This window comes from Panthera leo, chromosome C1 (genome assembly GCF_018350215.1).
Source record: "Panthera leo isolate Ple1 chromosome C1, P.leo_Ple1_pat1.1, whole genome shotgun sequence".
NCBI classification, from domain to species: Eukaryota; Metazoa; Chordata; class Mammalia; order Carnivora; family Felidae; genus Panthera; species Panthera leo.
The window spans coordinates 201,955,981-201,971,368 of NC_056686.1; the positions used below are offsets into that span (position 1 = coordinate 201,955,981).

At 45.3% G+C, this 15,388-nt stretch overlaps 1 protein-coding gene across 5 annotated transcripts in view; it reads right to left on the reverse strand.

Annotated features, from left to right (window-relative positions):
* The window catches only part of NHEJ1 (non-homologous end joining factor 1), an 81,205-nt gene that overhangs the window by 3,921 nt on the left and 61,896 nt on the right, over positions 1 to 15,388 (reverse strand). The window contains exon 6 of one of the 5 annotated variants that reach the window (XR_006205713.1): positions 5,877 to 5,946. The exons of the other annotated variants lie outside the window; for them this stretch is intronic. The gene's annotated coding sequence lies outside the window, so the exon portion shown is untranslated. The remainder of the gene's footprint in view (positions 1 to 5,876; positions 5,947 to 15,388) is intronic. 5 annotated transcript variants of the gene reach the window in all.

Below are 15,388 nucleotides of genomic sequence, written 5' to 3' on the forward strand. Positions count from 1 at the left end.
CAGGAGTAAAACAGCCCTGAGGAACAAACTGAAACAGGGAAGGCAAACTATCAGGCCACACACCTCTACCTCGCCTCACTCTCCTTCTTAGTGTCAGCTTCCCCAAGCCACCTCCTCCAGCAGAACGTCCTCTACTCTACAGCCAGAGAGCCCTGACAGTGGAGAGGTCAACAGCTGTTCTCCTTCCTTATGTCTCATGTTTCCAGACTGCTCAAGAAATGGGGGCTCTCAGGGCACCTGGGTGGCTCAGTCAGTTAAGCGTCTGACTCTTGATTTTGGCTCAGGTCATGATCTCAAGGTTCATGAGATCGAGCCCAGTGTCAGGGTCCCATGCTTGGAATTCTCTCTTTCCCTCTCTCTCTGTCCCTCACCCGCTCACATGTGTGCACGTGCTCTCTCTCTCTCTCTCAAAATAAATCTTTAAAAAAAGAAAAGAAAGATGGCCTCTCTTAAGGGTCCTCCACACACAGCTTGTTAGGCATGGTGCTGCCTGTACAAATGGGCTAGGCAGAATCTAGGCAGTCCCATGTCACCCCCTCCTGCCCTTTCTATGGAACTAAGCAGACTCATAAATTTTCTAGGGTGATTTTTAGCCAGCTCCTGCATTTAGTGTCAAAATGAAAGGCCACTAAAGCCAGTGCTGTCCTGAACCTAAGTTCAAATACAGAATCTGTATCTTAAACCTCTTCCATCCTTCCCTGTCTCAGGGACATCTGGTCTCGCAGCTGTTGTCAAAAGTCACCCCACCTGAGTATTCCCTGAAAAGTACTACAAAGAGAATATGGGTACATTTGCTGCATATTTACTATGTGCTAGATACTGTCAATGTATTAACCCATTTGCCTTGTTCACTGCTGTTTCCCTGGTACCTAGAACAACAATAACGACTTGTGAGTTGGGGCGCCTGAGCCGCGCAGTCAGTTAAGCTTCTGGCTCTTGATTTCAGCTCAGGGCATGATCTCATGGTTGTGGGATCAAGCCCCGTGTCGGGCTCTGCACTGACAGCATGGAGGCCGCTTCGGATTCTCTTTCTCTCCCCTTCTCTCTCTGCCTATCCCCATGCTGGCATTCTCTCTCTTTCAAAATAAATCAATAAACATTAAAAACAAAGTAACTATTTGTGAAGGAATGAACATGGCAGGCACTGGTATGACCCCGTTTTCCCGAGGTGGTGCCTACTGGCAAGCAGTGGAGTAGGATTAGAACCCAGAGAGGTGGGCTTTAGTGCCCGTGCATACAATGACTACCCTGCTTACTTCCGGAAACAGCAGAATTTTAGTCAAAAGGGCAACACAGCCTTTCCCAGGATCACAACGCTCTCTTGCCTCACATCACAGTTCACTTGCCTAAACTCCCATCCAGCTCAGGAACACACTCTCTCAGGGAACAAGGAAGGAATGAGCAGAGAAAATGGACGTTCTACCTGAAAAGCTGGCCCCACCTGGAACCCTCAGGGGGCTGAGGCCATCCCTCAATTCCATTCCAGCCATTCCCATCATCACTGACTCCGCAGGCATCATCCTCACAATATGCAAGGAGAAGGAGGTGGAGAGGCCCCGGCTTGGGAAGGAGGAACATTAGCTCCATGCAGGACAATGGCAGGGGCGAGCTAGGGCCGGCGGCAGAGATCAAAGGGAGAACATTGGGGTCAGGACTAAGAAAAGCAAATAGCAGTGCCCCCTGCCATAAGTACAAAGGAGCCAGGAGCAAGGTGTACCAGCCACAAAGCAGGTCACTGCCCAGAGTGGGGAGGGGAAGAAGAGACAGGTCAGTCTACTGTATAATGTGTTCATCCGATTAACCCAGAATCAGTGCTACGCAGCAAAAAGCTATTAAGATTCTCCCACGTGCCAGGCACTGCAGGACTGGGGCGAGGGGGAAAGACGTGTACCCTGCCCTCCTCAGAACAGGACTGAGCTAGTCTAAGATTTAAAATAAGAGTCCCTGCCTCAAAGAGTATATTCAGGTGCAAGGAACGGGCAGTGTAGGGTTTTTTCCAGGTGTTGTGTTATCACAGAGTTATAAACAAAGAGTATTAAGAACCCAGAGAAGAAGAAAGAGGAGGAATTTGAGAGTCTCCCAAAAAGCCTGGGGTGGGGAGGGTGACACCTGGCTAGCCGTGCAAGGTTAGACTGTGAAGGTGGGGAGCTATGTGAGGCACAAAGGTGTGAAAAGACAAGACATGTTGATGTATCTCATGGGAAACAGGACCCGAAGGCGAAGTTCATACCCACCAGATTGCTAAGGGCTTTGTTTTTTGAATTAAGGGTATGCCCGTGGGAGTTTCCTTTTGTTTCACAAAGTGGCTTTCTCTACTACACCCGTGCTTGCCAAGGCTTGCTTGGCTCCAAACGAATACTGAATCAAGAGTGAGGGGTCAGAAGCATTCTCCAAGTTTGCCTCTGCAGGCTTTTGGCAACATTTAGCACCTCTTCACTAACCATTACACTGTGACTCTTCAGGAGTCCCACAGCGACACTTCTCTCCCATCTCCAGTTTGCTGGGACTTTGGCCCCTGCCATCTGGCCATATCAGAAGCTTTAGGAAAACCAAAGCTACAGATCCTCTAGGGCATTTTATTTCCCCTTCTTTTCCCTACTGCAGCTCATTTCAGTTCCCAGTGCCCAAACTCCCCTCTGTCGTGGAGCTGTGTCTGTAGCTCCCATCACTATGAGTCCTCAAACTCACTCCCAGGGGTCCAGAAATTCCAAGGCTCCCTCTTACTCTCTGACCCCAGCAGGATCTGCTGGAGAGATCCCAATTGTCTCTTTCCATTAGAAATAAGACGTTAGACAGGGGTGGGGTGCCTGGGTGGCTCAGTCGGTTGGGCGTCCAACTTCAGCTCAGGTCGTGATCTCAAGGTTAGTGAGTTCAAGCCCCAAATCAGGCTCTGTGCTAACAGCTCAGAGCCTGGAGCCTGCTTTGGATTCTGTGTCTCCCTCTCTTTGTACCCCTCCCCAGCTTTCTCTCTCTCTCTCTCTCTTTCTCTCTCTCTCTCTCTCTCAAAAATAAATAAAACATTAAAAAAAAAAAAGAAATAAAAGGTCAGATTCCCAACCTCACTCTCCACCTCCCTACCCACCCTCACCCCGCCCCAACTCCATCCCTCCTTTCCTCTGAAGCTGTTTCAGAAAAGAAACTTTTAGAGTCCTGGGTAAAGAAAGGCTGGACCCTGACTGACAGTAGCTCACCCTACTCAATAGGGGCCCACAGCCGAGGAGACTGGGTGTAGGGGACAAAGGAGAAAAGGGAACAGACCAAGTGTCAGCCCTGAGCAGGTCTTTGGTGCCAGCACCAGGCCCAGAAGCCTGTGCAGCGCCCAGCCCCCAGGCCCCCACAGACTGTACTGTCACACACCAGGGCAGAGCCCCCAAAGCATGATTTCCTAAGGGTAGGAGTTCCTCTCCTCCCTCACGCAACCTGGTAAACTCTGCTGGGATGTTCACAAACTTCCTCGCCTGGAGAAAGCAAGTCCCAGTTTAGGAAATCATGGTGATTTGCATCATTAGCTCCGTTTAGGGTTAAGGGCACATTGGAAAATTCTTCTAGGGTCCCACATTACCAAAGGGTTACCAAAATAGCGAAGAAGGAGAAAAACGGTTTAGGAAGATGACTAATTAGAAAGACTCTAACAAACAGAACTCCCCAGTGCTCCTCTCCACCTTCAATCCATTCACCCAACAAATATTTACTGACCATCTACGGTATTCGGGATGATTGAGATGCTGGGGATATAACAGATCGAACACAAGAGATAAGAAAAAAATCTCCTGCTCTCCTGAAGTCTACATGCTAGAGAGGGGGATCAACAACAAACATATAGCTAATTAAAACATACACTCTATCAGATGGTGACCACAGAGAAAAATAAATCAGCACAGGCGTTATGGGATTGGGGCAGGATTGTGCTGCAATTTTTATCAGAGGCCAAAGAAGGCCTCACTGAGAGAGTTAATATTTTTTAACAACCCAAACAGAAGTGAGAGAATGATCCACATGGCTCTCTGGGTCAAGGGACTAGATTCCCAGTTTGCCTGGGTCCAGTCCCCGCTTATGCCTGTTGCCGTTCATTAATAGAGGTCCCTTTCTCCCTGATTCAGTCCTAGTTTGCACGATAAATTAGACAGTCACCCTGTACCAGAGGACGAGCATGGCAGCTATGTGCCTGTGTGTTTGTGTATTTTTTTTGAAATCGGCAGTTAATGTAGTTTATTAGCTTTTGTTCTGGAGGATGGGAAGCCATTAGAGTTTACAAAGGAGTGAAATGATCTGATTTACATTTTGAAAGCATCACTCTGAGTGTTGAAGGACCAGAGAAGAAGTAGGCAGATCTTGTAGAAGGCTGCTAGGATGACCAGGAGAGCCTGGGCCTGGGTGGTAGAGGGGAGGTGGCAACGAAGTGACCAGATTCTGGGTATGTCTGAGGGTATGGCCAACAGGATCTGCCGATGGAGTGGGTGTAGCATTCGTAAGGAGTCAAGGATCACCCCATTCCAGAACAGAAGGTGGATGTCACAGAGGGATGATCCAGAAACCGAAAATAAATCCCCAGACCAAAGGAAACCTGAAATGACCTCTAAGTCTGCAACACAGAGCCAGCTGTGGTAGCAAAAGGGTGAGACTAGAAGGAAAGGTGAATCCAATGCCCAGGGGAAGTATCACGGTATAAAAAGAGAAAGCCCAAAGCGGCTTCTCACTCAAAGAGGAAGCAGGAAGATTATCCAGGGATTAGAAAAATAAATTCTTAGAAGAAAAAAGAGAAGTAGAAGCAAGCTTTAAGGTCTGGCTTGAGAGTCCAAAGACTTGGATTTGTACCTTAGGTCTATTTGCTAGCAGGAACACTTAGGGCAAGTTATTATACTTAATCAATGTCTGATCTTGAGAGAGAGAGAGAAAGAGAGATGGAGGGATGGGTAGATGGGTGGGATGGGGGGGGGGTAACTAACAACAACTATGGTCATGGTTCATGGAAGGATTAAATGAGAGAGTAGAGGAAGAACCCAAGAAATGTCTGTCCCTTCCCTTTGCAAGGCACACCGAGACTTCTCTTGCCTGGAAAAGTCCAGTGCCAAGGAGGCTCAAGAAATGTCTTGATGCTCTAGTGCAGACAGAGAAACCAGGTCTGACTCAATTATTAACCCTTCCCCACTGCTCTTCCAACAGTTCAGTGAGAAGTCAAAGCCCAGAGCAGGGACACACTGTCATGGAAACCCTGGTTGGTAGCCCTCAGGGAGTTCACTGCCCACCATTGCCACACTAGCCCACTCCTCAGACTCTGGTCAGGACCAAGGCCAGATGGCTTCTGTACCAACAAGTCCTGGCTTTAAATCCTCACTTTGCCAGTCAGCATCTATGTTCCTAACCTCTTTTGGCTCTGTTCCCTCACCAGAAAAGCAAGGATACCTAGTGACACCTGTTCATATGAGACTGCTAGAAGGGTCACACGCAATAATGTAAAGGTTGCCAGCTCGGTATATATTATGTCTCCCAATCTACCCCAAACTGCTCTGTTGCTTCTCAAAGATCTACTTTGATCTCCCAAGTTCAGGACCTACCCAAGAGGTCAAGATCTTGCTTTTCATCCTCCTCACCCTCTTTTTTTTTCTGGTGGGGCAGGTGCGACCCTGGAGAGTAAAGCTACCCTCTCCAGAGGCACACAGAGCACAAGCAGCTTGCTCCCCAAAAAACTTCAGCAAAATCATTCCAACCAGCCCAATTTGTCCAACGATGCTTCCGCCAGGAACCCTTTCCCACCACCCCTTCCTGCTCCCTAATGTGCCTGGTGCAAAAGGCTCTGCCACGCCATTTCCATTTTAAACCAACACATGCTCAATCAACAAAGGCTATTTGGAAAGTAGAAAAACATAAAACATGACCTGCAGATACATCATCCACAGTTGACAGACAAATGTATTTTGATGGGATTGATCTCTGTTTCTTCAGAGTCTGAGAGAAAAAAAAAAAAAACATTAATGGGACAGAAAAAAGAGAGAGATGGCATTAATATCCAGGTTTTGCAAATACAACCGCTGGCTCTCCCTCCTCCGCACTTCAGTTACTCCACAGCAGCTCACTTGGATGAGCAGTTTTGGAGCTTCAAGCAAGATCCAGCCTCTGTCTTGTCCCTCACAGAGCACCCCTGTGAGTTCTCTCAGTTCGCTGATTGCAAATCTTGCTGATTTGGGAGAGAACACAGTACCCTGAGCACACAAGGCACGCTGCCCTTGAAGACGGCATGTGAAGTCCAGACGGCTGAGGCCGCTCCTGTGTTTGGTCTGGGTTAGCTTTGTTTGGGTCTGGGCCCCACCAGGCCTACCCTGACCACTCTGCCCGCCGCTGCTGACCTCACCGTGCTCTCCCGGCAGCCTCTAGCTCCTGAGCACCCGCCCACTCAGCGCTGGGCTCTGCTAAGGAGAGAGCACAGACAGGTCTGGACTTAATCTTGTGTTTGGGGGAAAAAAAAATCTTGCACTGGGGACCCTGCAAATCAACTGCAGTCCATCTTGCCCCTCCCCACGTTAACGCGAGGTGGGAGAATGGCTGCGTGCATGCGTTCTTACATTCAGGCACGCAGGTATGCCGTCTAGTCAAATCAGTAAATCACTTTGTGGCCTGCCCTTCTAATGGGATAATTTTGCTGCCTCTCTCTCACGGTGCTGGAAATGCAATGGAGATAAGATACGCGCATAGTTCAAAACAGTTCGAGATAAAGTCCAGTCCTACTTGTATTATTCAGATTTTTCTGGTTCCACTTGAGGCCTAGTGAGCTCCCTGAACTGCACAGCTAGAAGAGACGGGAGATGGGAAGAGAGACTATAAAAGAGATGTCCAAGTAGATGGCTTAAATAATATTAGTAAGATTAACATTTGGAGACACTTTTAATGTACTAGGTACTGGGCTAAGCATTTTAATGCATTATCTCAATTAATCTCCACAGTAACCCTATCAGCAAGGCACTAAAATCATTGTCATTTTATATATGAGAAAACAAGGGCCCAGAGAGGTTAAGTAACCTAACCAAGGCCACAACTAGAAAGTGGTAGGGTGGGGAAGTAGAAGACCTGGGAAGCCGGACTCCAGAACGTACCCCTGAACCACTATGCTCTAATACCTCTTAGAGACACCCCACGAGACACGCATGTCTCCCTTCTGCCCCCGCAACCCATTCCCCACAAGGAAGCTGGTCCCCATTCTGAGGTCCAGTACTAGAAGCTAGCCCTCACCTACTTCTTAACTCCCCAAATAGCCCAAGAGGCTGACAGAAGGAAAAGACAGAAGGCCCTCCAGAGAAGGAAAGCCTTACTCAAGCCCTGGCATGTCCTCCGATGGTACTAGAAAATCAGAAACAGGAGTCTCTGGTACAGGGAGGCTCTAGACTCTAAATCTCCTTTTAAAATAAGTACAGCCCCTCAAAGTCATAGCAGGAAGGCCCCTCAGCTCTGCCCCAAAAGAAAAATAATGGTAAAGGGAGTGGAAGTGAAGGGGGGGGTGGGGGCCGCCGCTCTCATAAGAGCCCTTTGTGGTGGCTGCCTCTGAAAGGAGGTTTTGCTAGACAAGGTGGAACTTCTCAAGGTGACAAGCAAATGGTACAGCCTAAGCTGTGACCCTTTGCTCACTCCAGAGCCACCCCTCCCCTTTGCAGGGCCAAGCCTAAACTGTCCCAAAGCCCCACCCAGCCCCAGCACAAACCGCGGCTTTCTAGTCTGGGGAGCGCCTCACAAGCGGCAAAGGGGCTGGGGGACCAAAGTGGTTTCCTGGGGGGGAGGAATCCTCGGAGCCCCTCAGAAACTTCAGCAGCAGCTCCCACTCCTTCTCCAAGAACAAGCAGCTCCTGTCAGCTCTGGCTCAGGGAGGGGACTCCGGCCAGCCTGTGCTGGGGAGACAACCAGTCTGAATGACCATCAAGCACCTCTCTCAAGTTCAGCCGCCTCACCATCCTTTCCCCAAACGGAGATGAAACAATGTGGTAAAAATCAGAAAGAAAAAGCGTCATATTTAATAACAACAAAAATCACAGCTATAAGGCAGGCACCTGGCTTTGAAAGCTCTGGATCCCTGCCCTGTGCCACGAGCAACTGTTCAGAAGTGCAGATTTCATTTTCTTTCTTGTTCCAGTGGAGAAGAGAGGACAGTCAGCTGGGTCTACAGGACACAGAGGTGATTTAGAGGACCCGCTAGTATTCTCTGTAGGACCTCTACCACTAAAGGGATTCTCTTTCACTCCAGATTACACGCCTGACAGCTGGGAACACAGCCCATGGCGGCTGTCACCTCATGGGCTCCCTGCCCCCACCACCACCGCGCCTTCTGCCTGCTCCCTGTAGGGTAACACAGTATCCTGTCTACCCTGCAGAATCTTACTCTAGAGGGTGATGCACCGCCTCCCCATATACACATAAGTACACACACACACACACACGCACACTCATGAGAGGGGCCTGATCTTCATGACCTTAGGTAGGTAAAGATTTACTAGGATACAAATCACAAAGGAAAAGATTGATAAACTAGACTACACTAAAATTAGGAACTTCTGTTCACCAACAGATACCACCAAGAGCAAAACAGCAAGCTACAGAATGGGAGAAAATACCTGCAATACATACAAGCAATAACGGACTCATTTCTAGAATATATGAAGAATCTATGGAAAACTCTTAAAAATCAATATGAAAAAGACAAATCACTCGAGAGAAAATTGACAAAAGGCTTGGTCAAATCTAAATGACCAATAATTGCATGAAAATGTACAAAACCCCATTAGTTATTAGGGAAGTTAAAACCACAATAGGGTGCCGCTACATACTTAACATAATGGCTAATAGGGAAAGGGCAGATGATATGTGTTGACAAGGATTTGGTACAACCAGAACTCTCAGACGCTGCTTGTGTGAGTACAAACTGAGAGTCACTTTGGAAGACTGGCAACATCTACTAAACCTAAACATATGTGTAACGACGAAGAGACCATTCCAATTCTATGTATGTATCCAGTGCAAATGGATAAATTGCGGAATGATCTTACAATGAAATATTATCCAGAAATGAAAATTAACAAAGCACTGCTCTCCACAACACGGGCAAACTTCATAAACATTTTATTGAGTGAAAGAAGTCAGGCATAAAAGAGTATATATCATGTATATAGTTCCATGTATATGAAGTTCAAAACAGGCAAAAATAACCTATCGTATTAGAAGTCGGGACAGCGGCAACCCTTTAGAGATGGCATGTACTGAGCAGAACTGAAAGTTTCTGGTTCCTGATTTGGGTGCTGATTATATGGCCATGCTCACTTTGTAACGATTCTTCAAGCTCTCTGCTTATCATATGGACACTTTTCTGTATATATCTTACACTTCAATTTAAAACGTTTATTAATAAAAGATAAACCACCATGGAAAGCAATCTGGCAGTTGCTCAAAGAGTTAAATGGAGAGTCACTATATGCCCCAGCAATTGTGCTCCTAGGTCTATACCAAGGAGAACTGAAAACTATGTTCATGCAAAAACTTTTACACGAATGTTCATAGCAGCATTATTCATAATAATCCCAAAGTGGAAACAACACGAGTGTCGACCAACTGATGAATGGATAAACAAAATGTGCCATACCCATATAATGGCAAATTATTCTGCCATAAAAAGGAACAAAGTACTGATACTTGCTTCAGAAGATGGATCTTGAAAACATCAAGTCAAGTGAAAGAAGCCAGATGCAAAATGCCCCATATTGTATAATTCCATTTGTGTAAAATATTCAGAATAGGCGAATCCACCTAGAGACAAAGTAGTTTAGCAATTTCCAGGAGCTGAGGGATGGGGGGGAAATAAAGAGTGACTGCGGATCAGCACAGAGTTTCTTTTTTTAGGGTGATAAAAAGGTTCTGGAATCACAATAGCAGCTATGGCTGTACGACCCTGTGAGCATGCTAAAAACCACTGAATCGCACACTTCTGGTAAATGTTAAAGTATACAAATTGTAACTCAATTTTTAAAAGGATTTTTAAAAAAGATAAAGTCTCTGCTCTCCCCCCTCCTCTTGCCATTCTCCATTCTGTTTCCTCTTTTAGGAACAGACGCTTTGTGCTCGCTTCGGCAGCACCTATACTAAAATAGGAATAGACGCTTAGGCTCTCAACAGGCTTGGACAACTTTTAAAGGGCTTTAATACAGTCAGTGGAGCAGACTCCTGCCTAGTGACTGAGTGACCGGAGTTAGCACAGAACAGGGACAGAACACAGGATCCAGAGTCACACGTGCCCGACTCTGAAAATACGCCCCTCCCCATTTACATATCCATTTTATGATCTTAGCTAAGTGACTTAATCCCTTCGAGCCTCAATTTTCTCTCCATAAAATGAGAAAAATAATTCCCATCAATGAGGGTTGCCGAGAGGATTGTTAAATGAGATAATGTGTGAGACGTATTAATCACATTCCTTTGAGAGTTCCAAGCAATTTGTGTTCCTTGAAGGCAACCAGAAGAAGCACTTCAATCAGCTGAACAGTGTGGGCTTTGGAGTTGAAACGCTTACACTTGGATCCCCAATCCATCACTTTATCTTGCTAGTAGCCCTTTGTTTCTCCAACTGTAACCCCAGGAATAATAATACTACCTGCGTTACAGAGTTATCATGAGGATTAGATGAGATAATGCATGTGAAATGCTTGCTACGCTGCCTGGCACACAGAAAGCGCTCAATAAATATTATATTAACTGTTATTAGCAATTCAATCATTCAACGAAATTGTTGAATATGCCACACAGTGTGCCATGTCCTAAGGATAAGATGGAGTTCACTGCCTTCAAGAAGCTCATATTTTGGTTGAGGAGTCAGACCCATAAACAAATAATTGTTCTTCGTGGCCAGCCACACACTAGAGCCTTTGATTCCCAGTCAATAACACCAGGTCTAAGGTATTATAAAACAAAGCTGGATATGTAAGGAACGGTGTGGGGTGGGGGCAGCGGCGAACACACTAACCATGAATCAACAGTAGACCCTCCTTTTTTTTTTTCTATAAATAGCCTACAAGAATCTAGATAAATAGGCATGCAGACTTCCTCCTCGGCATTACTTCTAACTGGCTAGGGGTTTAACAGCATCTCTTATATATCTATCCCCTGCTGGCTTCAAAGCTGGTCCCTTCTCATCTTTTAGATGTCTGTTTAAATGTCACTTCTTCAGGCCCCTGGACCATATCATCTAAAGTATTTGTCCTTATAGAACTCTGTTCTTTTCCCTCCAAACAATTACAATAATTTTCAACTGTTCGTTTGTTTACTCATTTCCTGCCTCCCCAACCAGGCTGTGAGTTCCTAGAATTCAGGTTCATTCTGCAAATATTTACCAAGTGTCTACTATGTGCCAGGCTCTGAAGTATGTGCTGGGCGTTCAGTTTGGGGGTACAGACATGACTACTTCGCTCATGGAGCCTACAACCTATATTCACTGAGCTTTGGGATGGAAGTTTTTCCCAATCCTGGCTGAGGATCTTCTTTTGACTAGCTCAGTTAGATATGGGCCCTTGACTGCCAATCTCTCACTCAGTCCAAAAAACAAGAGGCTGGAACTCTGGGGACTTCTTAGTTCTTCCTTTTGCAGTCCTAGATTCCCATAACCCAGTAGAGTTTAAGTTAGGGCACACGGCACAACCTCAGAGCCATTTCTGCAAGTTCTTATTTAAAAAAGCTATTCAGGGGCGCCTGGGTGGCTCAGCTGGTTGAGTGTCCGACTTCGGCTCAGGTCATGATCTCACGGCTCGTGGGTCCAAGCCCTGCGTCGGGCTCTGTGCTGACAGCTCAGAGCCTGGAGCCTGGGTCCTGCTTTGGATTCTGTGTCTCCCTCTCTCTCTGCCCCTAACCCACTTGCATTCTGTCTCTGTCTCTTTCAAAAATAAATAAACATTAAAAAAAAATTTAAAGCTATTCATATCAGTTTGCTAGGAGCAAAAACTGTTGGTATCAGCAAAGGATGTACTAATTGGGATAGGAGATGGGATGGGAGGTGGGGGGAAGAGAGGCAAGGGTCTCCCTAAGTCCTGCGGAGAAGGAATAACTAGACCTAGAGGTTCTGAGCCCTTAGCACCTTTCAAATTCAATGCCCTGAGATTTTCTGATGGCAGCTTCCCACAGTCTGAGCTTCTCTATCACTGAGCCTGACTTCATCCCAAAGTCTGCTTCCTGCTAAAGCCAGTCTGAGGTCCAGGGATGCTGAATTAGACTCTAGTAAATATATTCTGCTGCAAGTTTTCTGGGAATAGGTAAAGGGAACACTGTTTTCCAGGTCTGGGGACTGGGAGATAATAAAATTCAAAGGGTTATTGAAAAAGCTGCTTTAAATTCTTTATTAAATAAACAAGGGTATACACGCATGTGCACGCACACGCACACATACACAGAATAAATCTTGCTTAATAGCAGGAGATAATTCCCGAAAGCAGGATCAAGGAAAAAAAATCTCAAGCTACAGAAACAAATAAATTTAGTCACTTACTTGGCACCTTCTGTGAGCCAGATTATGCTAGGTCCAAAGAAATAAATGAATGATTATGGGTTCAGCAAAGTATGTTCAGTTCTATGATACAGGTCTGTGCCCAGTCTGCCTTGAGAGAACAGCAGGAAGCAGGCAGGATTTTTCACCCTTGTCAGGGATTTCCAAACTCTGCCCCCAAACTCTCTGCTCTTAACCTACGCTGGAGACAAACGGAAGCAATGCCATGGGGTAGACCTGGAGGGTGGAGCTGGGGTAGATATATGTCCGTTAATTCAGAACAGCACACTGAATTGAAAATAGGGGGGAAATCTACAGGAACCAGCGAACTAATAGCCCCCAGCCCAAATCACTGTTGCCAGATTGATCAGAATTAGTGGCATGACTGAAGGAAGGCTAGCAAGGAAAAACAGTGTCATGTAGGGAATGAGATTTTGCAGCTACATCTGTGTGATATTGTCACAGGAAAATGAGATTCTCTGGAAATCTCTGCACTCAAATTCCTAACTCAGCCCCAGGTTAGAAGAATGCATGTCCTCAGCATTAGCCTCCCTTGCTCCTCTTTGAGCAGATAGTAAGTATCATGTTGTTTTCCTGGCATAAAGACTGCATATCCTAGATGAATACACTGAGCACATCTATGACAGATTAAACATGGAAGCTATAATTTGGAGAAAATGCATGTGGAAAGAATGGCTCTTCCAGGATCCATGATCCTGGCTGGGGGAAGAAGAGATTTTTTTTTTTCACTCAGTATTAAAACTTTACTATTAATTCCAATTACAAACTGTGTTTTCTTGCCATACTAACATGATGCTACTACTTAGACGATCAGTAGATCTCTTTCTGGATTCATATTGATCTATCCACATTCTACTGGTTCCTTTGACAACCAACACTACATACTTTCTTTTCTTTTTTTTTTTAAAGATTGTATTTTTAAGTAATCTCTACACCTAATGGGAGGCTCGAACTCACAATCTAGAGATTAAGAGTCGCATACTGCACCAATGGAGCCATTTTCCTAGATAGATGATACAATACAAGTAGGAAGAAAACTGTTCTCTATATCAAATACAAATGACTACAAAGTAAGTTAAGGTGGCCAGGTCACTTAAGCTCCCTTCTCTGGAGGTGTATTCTATTCACCCACATACCCCCATAAAAGGGCAAGATGAGGTGGTCAAATCTGTACTATGTGACCCAGATCTCCTGAACCCAGCTAATTAGACCAAGGGTGGACATCTGACCCAAGAGAACTCAATCCTTAGACCAATCAGATTCTCTCCATCCAATATGTGACCCAAAAGCCATAGAGCAGGCATTCTTTGCTTTTTTGTGTGTGCCATGGACTCCTATGAAGTCTGGTGAAGGCTGAGGACTCTTCCAAATATGTACAAAAAAACATACAAGAGGGGTGTCTGGATGGCTCAGTCGGTTAAGCATCCAACTCTTGATGTCAGCTCAGGTCATGATCTCCCAGTTTGTGAGTTCGAGCCCCACATCAGACTCTGTGCCGACAATGCAGAGCCTGCTTGGGATTCTTACTCTCTCCGCCCATCCCTTGTTCACAGTCTCTCTCTCTCTCTCTCTCAAAATAAATAAACATTTAAAAAAAATAAAAAATAAGACATATAAGATTACAAAGAAAACCAATGAATTAAAATGGTGTTTTTTAAAATATTTTTTAAAATGAGTAATACATTAATATGTATGCTTCTTTATTAATATATTAAACTACAAGATCTAGCCGTGGGCCTAATAACTTGTCATTTCAAACAGCAGTGAATATAAACTATATTTCTTGATAAAATTTCATATATAAATTATTTCATATATAAAATGATATAAAAATATCTGTAATATCTATTGGTGACAAAAGTTGTAGGCGCTGCTAATGCTGTAGTGGTTTCTGTTTATAAGAGAAAGAAATGCCAAATTTCAATTACAGGTTAATGAAGATAAGGTTGCAATTTTCCCCTCCACCCGATTCACGAATCCCTGAATTCTAAGCATGGATTTTCAAGGGAACCACGGACCTTTGGGTAAAAAAAAAACCCTGCTGTGGACTTTCACTGAACAACAGTGGATGCTTAGTTAGAACGGCCACGTAGAGTTAGTCCGAGTGAGCAACAAGTCAAACCAAAGCCCCGTGCCAGTCAGTAGTTTGTGGGAGCAGAAGCAAACTGGCCAGGGGGTGGGCATGAGGGATAAAAAGTGATTTGAGATCTCTGGGAAAGAAGCCACCTTTCCAGCCCCTGTGAGGCACGGTTAAGTGCCCTGAAATTAGGTACCAAGAGATCTCTCTGTGCCTTTTCAGTATATTCCCTTTTCACTTAAGCTAATTGATGAAATTTTCTTCCTGACGATTAATTGCTGAGATAATATTTAAACAAACAGGGGCACCTGGGTGGCTCAGTTGGTTAAGCATTTGACTCTTGATTTTGGCTCAGGTCATGATCTTGTGGCTTGTGAGTTTGAGCCCCGCATCAGGCTCTGAGCTGAGAGTGTGGAGCCTGCTTGGGATTCTCTCTCTCCTTCTCTCTCTGTCCCTCCCCTGCTTGTGCTCATGCTGTCTCTCTATAAATAAATAAACTTAAAGAGGAAAACAAATAAGCTTACTGAGAGTTGATAATACACTATGTATATTTGTGTATATTAATATTCCACTGGATTATGAATTCCTTAATAGTTGAGACTATGTATAATCTTAATTCTGTAAAACCTGTAGCTGCTGGTTTCTGTGAGCCTGCTGTAGAAGACACTAATAATGTCCAGTGGCTCGAGGGCTCAAAGGGAGGGGGAGAGCGGCCTGTCCTCTGTCTATGTGACCAACCCTGGCAGGCAAACCTGGGCAGTTTAGATATTTCACTTGTAGGAGCCAGACAA